This window comes from Acomys russatus, chromosome 19, assembly GCF_903995435.1.
Source record: "Acomys russatus chromosome 19, mAcoRus1.1, whole genome shotgun sequence".
NCBI classification, from domain to species: Eukaryota; Metazoa; Chordata; class Mammalia; order Rodentia; family Muridae; genus Acomys; species Acomys russatus.
In genome coordinates, this window is record NC_067155.1 from 37372804 (window position 1) to 37379178 (window position 6375).

Consider the following 6375-nt stretch of genomic DNA (forward strand, 5'->3'; position numbering starts at 1 on the left):
CCTGTTTCAACTGCCCCCCCCCCACTCCCCAGCCCTCCAGCTCCCTCCTTTCAGCACTTGCCACACCCCGCAGGGAGTCCCTGCTGGCCCTGGTTCCCGCTGGCTTCTGTCCAGCCAGGCCCAGCCAGAGGGGCCCCTCTGCCTGCCCTTCGGTCCCGGGCCACCTCTTCCCTCCCCTCCCTCCATCCATTCTCCCTCCTCCAGTTTCTCAACTCTTTCCCTCTCCTAACTCATCCCTGATTTAATCACCCATGGATTTGTTTCGCAGGCTGCTTCTAATTTGCTGTGCTTTATTTGAAAGTGCAATGAAAAGTAATAAGAAGGTTAATATTTTATAAACAATAAAATTTTAGCTCCAGTGGTTGCCTTGTATTTTATAAATTCAATCTGTGCCGTGTGGCCCTCCTGTGAGCCATTTGTAACTGCCTTGCCTTCCCCACTAGACGGGCCAAGACCAAGTCACCTTGGGCCAGGTTCCCCAGCCAGGATTCAGAGTGGCTTCTTTCACCCAAGCCAGGGGAAAAAAAAAAAAAAAAAAAAATCAACCACCCTCAGTAACCTGCAAGGTTCCACTAGTGTAGGCCAAGGTTAGGGCACAGGGCTCTGGGGTGTGTGTGTGTGTGTGTGTGTGTGTGTGTGTGTGTGTGTGTGTCAATAGTCAAGAGCCTGGGGGCAAAATGTGCCTTTGTGTAGGGGTGGGTGGGTGGGGGGATCTTGCCAGCTCAGTAGGGACTTGGAGATGGCATTTCAGCTGGCCACTCTGGCCCAGTGGCAGAGTGTGACTGGTGAAGGAGCCTTCTGCTGTTTTTGGAGTAGGGCCTCCAAGGCCTGAAACATGGACACTAGCCTGGACATGCTCTGCTGCCTACAGTGAGTGTGGGACTCTAGGAGCCTGGGACAGACCTTCACAGGGCACCAATCTGAGGGAAGGTATGAGGGAGGTCGGATTTGGGGAGTCCTAGGCCTTGCGTGCATCTCAGTACCCCTATACCAGGGAAGTAGCCTTGGCCAGCAGGAAGGCCAAGGGTCCACATAGATTGTCCCTGCACCACTAAGTAGAAGACTTGAGGTCCTGGTGACCAGAGAGAAACCACTTCCAACACTACAGAGTAGATTAAGGATGTGTGGACCGGAGACAGGACTGGCGAGTAGTGGGGACAAGGGCAGGGGAACTGGCTGGCCAGGTGGTAGCCAGGCACTAAGATGCCAGGTCTGTTAAAAAAAAAAAAAAAAAAAAAAAAAAAAAAAAAAAAAAAAAAAGCCACACCACCACCAGAAACACATACATAACTGCAAAACTGCAGTATTCATTCTGTGAGAGTGACCACTTTCCCATCCATCATCCCAACTCCTGCGTCCTGGGTTCCTCTGCCAAGGTCTTGGGTCCCTAAAGCTTTGACCTATACGTCCAAGTGTTCCGTGGACCCCTCAGGCCAAGGACCAGCCTCTCCCTCAGAGCCTCGGAAGGGTTAACTGGCTTTGTTATCTCTCCTTTTAATCCTCAGATGGGCCAGCGGCTCACGTTGTTCTGATCTGGTAGAGAGAAAGCGTTAACTATTATCTGCTCGGAGCTGACCATCTGCTGTAGCAGAAAATTCAAAACCCTGGAGATCTACTTATATCCACATCGTAAACGAGAAAAGATGTTTTAATTAAGGGAAATCAGGTTAACTTAGCTCTAATTTACAAGCCGCCTGCCTAATGAATTGTCTGGGCTGCTCTCTCTTTGTAGAGAGTAAATCTAGGATCCTTTCCCTCCGCAGTTCAGACACTAATTAACTAACCAAGAATTTTAGTAGCACACCCGCCTGTCGCCTAATAGTTTTACCTAAAGCCAGCCCGGTCATTGCTCGTACAAATTGCCAATTAAATGTGATTGATATAATGAAATTGGATTGTATTTTTTTTTCCACTTACCTTCTTGTGTCCTCACCCCCCTGCGACATCGTACCCCCTCTGTCAAGGACCAGGCCACCCTGTACCCACCACAGCAATGCTAAACATAACGCCGGTTGGCACAGGGTAACAGAGCTCCAAGCGGCACCGAAGCCAAGGCCCAAGAAAGTTCCCGTTGAGCCCTCATTTTTGTTAGTTGGAGTTAACAGGCAGAGTCTTGTTACCAGATATTTACCCACGTTGGGAGGGCTGTAGTTACATGTTTGAAGTTAGGGGGGAAAGTGTTAGATCTAAGCAGCCATTCTCAAAATACATTAACAGTTTCCAAAATCTATATCGCTGCTTAATTAAATATGTTATCCTGTTTATAGGATCTGTGGCTAATTATTTAGAGTCATTTAATCTACTCAATTTGCACGTTAATTAAACAGCATCGGTTTGCAGCGAGCGGCCCGGCGGCCTGGGAGGGATGCAGCGCCCCCTGGCGGGAATCCCGCTCCGACAGGCGCAGCGGATGCGGTCCTTCCTGGAGGCCGGTTTGGCACGCAGCTCTTCTGTGCAAAAGCCGGCCGCCCAGCGATATTCCAGGGTAGGGGGCTCTGATGGGTGGAGGCCACTAGTGTTCGGGCACAGGAGGGGCTGAGGTGCCAAGGGAAACCTTCTCAGGCAACTCTAAAGGAAATTTGGAGTCGCTTGTCTAGGCTGAAGATTTAATCCTGATTATTTGTGGATAAGGGAATTCATCCACTTACACAGCTATCCTTCCGCCCACTCATCCATACGTCTGTCCATTCATCCACTCATTAGTTTGCCCCCTCCCCATCCACTCACCCACCCACCCACTCACTCATCCACTCACCCACCTCTTGCATCCATCCACCCATCCATCCACCAATCCACCCTTCTAAGGAGCAGAAAGACTCCAGTGGGAACCTAGGGTACAATTCCAGGCTGGAAAGGGGCGCAGAAGCCTCGTTTCACGGGTTGCAGAAGCCACCCGCGTCCCTTCCCTCTCCAGCCTGGGGCGAGGGGCCCCAGACTCGCCTGGTTAACTGGAAAAAGATGAAGCCGCGCCCCGCCCCCGCACTCTCGGCCTAATTGTTTTCTCTCTCCTATCCCATCTGTCCTTCTCCGCCCGTGTGTATTTTGGCCTTTGTCTGGCTGCCCTACGCTGACACTCTCTTTCAAAGCTCACTTCTGTCACCCTTCACCGATCTCTTCTGCCCCATTAACCCATCGGCACGAGGCCCTGGACAACAAAGGCCCGGGGTGGCACTGGTACGCGGGCGGACCACGCATTGTCCGAGTGGACCCTGAACCGGGCAGCTCGACGGGGCGGGATGAACCGACTGCACATGGACGGGGCGGGCCTCGAATCTGAACATCCTCCGGTGCACGCAGGCCTTGGCAGAGCCTGCGCAGCAGCTGCAGGGGGCGGGGAGGGGGGCGGCGCGGGACGGAAAGTTAATCCACTCGGCCTCCTGCTTTGTCCCTCCCTGAACTCGGATGTGGCACAGCTCGAAGCAGACTGTGGGAAGAGGAAAACAGCACACCTTGAAGACTGGTAGATAAGCAATAACCCGGAACTTAGCCTTGAATTTGTCTGATTCTGTGTTCCTATACCCGACTCGGAAAACAAATAAACAAACAATTGCAACCAGGATGGCTAGCCTGTGGGGGTGCGTTTCTGTTGGGGTTAGCCAGTCTCCCTCACTCTTCTTGTTTCAAGCTGTGTAGCAGGAGGAAGAGGGGCCTTCACCTGAAGACTGACCAGAAATGACCACCATAAGGTCGTCCTTCTCTGCAGTGGGGCTAAGTGGCAGCAAGGCTCTTAACCGATACTGAAAACAACAACAGTTACCAGACTGGTCTTGGGGTGAGCTCTTAAGGGCTCCGGTTTTTTTTTTTTTTTTTTTTTTTTTTTTTTCACCTAGATGAGAACTGTCTTTTTTCCCTAGCCATGTACTGCTCTACTATGCAAGACCATCCTCAGAGACACAGTGTCTGCGCTCCCGGAAGGAAGGCACATCTCAAGTTCAGACTGCACAGCAGAGAAACATGGGGGTTTTGTTTGTTCTGTTTGAGATAGGGTGTCTCTATGTAGTCTTGGCTGGCCTGAAACTCGCTATGTAGCTTCAAAAACTCACCAAGGTCCTCCTGCTTCTGCCTCCTGCTTCTGCCTCCTGAGTGCTGCAATCAATCACTGAGACTGGCTTACTACATTTTTTTTTTTTTTTTTAAATTAAGATTTTAACATTTAATGGGCTGGAGAGATGGCTCAGTGGTTAAGAGCGCCGCCTGCTCTTCCAGAGGTCCTGAGTTCAATTCCCAGCAACCACATGGTGGTTCACAACCATCTATAATGTAACCTGATACCCTCTTCTGCAGATAAAGCACTCATGTGCAATAAATAAATACATCTTTTAAAAAAAAGATTTTAACATTTAAAATGTGTGTGCATCTGAGTGTATGTATGAGCACCACATGCATGTGTGAACCCATAGACTTCAGAAGAAAGTCCCAGATCTCCTGGATCTATAGTTACAAGAGGTTGTGAACCACCATATGGGTGTTGCAAATTGAACCCCAGGTCTCTGCCAGAACAGTAAACACTCTTAGCCCCTGAGTCATTTCTCCATCCCCAGCACTGGGTGATTTTTATCATTTAAGATAGGGTCTTGTGTATCCCAGGCTTGCTTTGAGCTCACTATGTAGCTACAGATTTAAAACTCTGGTGTCCTACCTCCCAAGGGCTGGGAGGACAGATATGAGCCATCAGCCTGGTGAATTTATTTTGTTGAGACGGGGTCTCATGTATCCTAGACTGACCTTGAACTTGCTATGTAGCCAAAGATGGCCTTGAACTCCATTCTTTCCTGTCCCCACCTTTCACGTGCTGGGATTACAGATATATACTATCTCACCTGGCTTGTGAGTGTCTGGAGCGTGTATGTTAGGTGACTGTTCTACCGTGTGTGTGTGTGTGTGTGTGTGTGTGTGTGTGTGTGTGTGTGTGTGAATGTACGTGTCTGGGTGCAGGTACTTGAGGCCAGAAGGGAGTGCTGGATCCTTTGGAGCTGGAATAAAGAGGGTTGTGAGTCACCATACAGGAATGCTGGGAACAGAACACTGCTCCTCTGCCGGAGCAGCAAGAGCTCTTCACTGCCGCGCCATCTCTCCAGACAGCCACCCATCTGGGTGTGTTAGAGGAAGAGGCTGCAATACGCTGGGCGTGCACACACCTGTTTTTACAGGAAGACGCTGAACATCTGTCATCTCAGCATAGCGGAAGCTGAGGCAGGACAATTGGGAATTCAAGGCCAGCCTGAGCCTTACAGCAAAAACATGTCTTTTTTTTTTTTTTTTTTTTTTTTAAGATTTATTTATTGAACCAGGCATGGTAGCACATGCCTTTAATCCCCAGCACTTGGGAGGCAGAGGTAGACAGCTCTCTGTGAGTTCCAAGCCAGCCTGGTCTACAAAGTGAGTCAGGACAGGCAAAGGCTACACGGAGAAACCCTGTTTCGAAAACCAAAAAACAAGAACAAAAACTTATTTATTTAGTGTATATGAATGTTCTGTTTTCATACACATCAGGAAAGGGGATTAAATTCTATTCCAGAAAAAAATTCTATTCCAGATGGTTGTGAGCCACCATATGGTTGCTGGGAATTGAACTCAGGACCTCTGGAAGAACAGACAATGCTTTTGATCACTGAGCCATCTCTCCATCCAGCAAGAACATGTCTTAAACACAGAGAGAGAGGAGAGAGAGAGAAGAAGAAGAAGAAGAAGAAGAAGAAGAAGAAGAAGAAGAAGAAGAAGAGAGGAGGAGGAGGAGGAGAAGGAGGAGGAGGAGGAAGAGGACAAAGAAGAAGAAGAAAGAGGAGGGAGGGAAAGAGAAAGGAGAGAGGGAGGGAGAGAGAGAAGAAGAGGAGGAGGAGAGAAGAGAGGTGAGGAGGGAGAAGAGTGACTGACAGGCAAGCAGGCAGGCAGCTGAGTCCTAGGTCCTTCCCCCACCCGTCTCCCCAAGTCATTTCCAGTGTCTGCTCTGGTCTGTCCCCTGTCTGTCAACCTTGGTATAGGTGAATGACCTAACGCCAGGGAGTTTTGTCATTTCTATCTTCTTCTCAATGCAGGGGCCTGTTTTTCTTTTGGAACCCTGGTGGGTTTCTAAATCCCCAGGAGAACAAGTGTCCTCAACTCCCTCCATTCCTTTGAGTGCAGGCTACACCAGCTTTGCTCATACAAAGTTGTGTGTGTGTGACATAAACATGGAGGCCAGAGGTCAGTATCAGGTGTCTTCCTCAGCCACCTTATTCTTTGAGACAGGATCTCTCCTTATCCTGAGACTTACTGATTCGTTGAGCTGGCTGGCCAGTAAGTCCTTGGTGCCCTCCTGTTTCAACTTCTCCCATGCTGGCATTACAAGTGTGTGCCATAGGCCAAGAGTTTCATGGGTACCGGGACCCAAGCTCA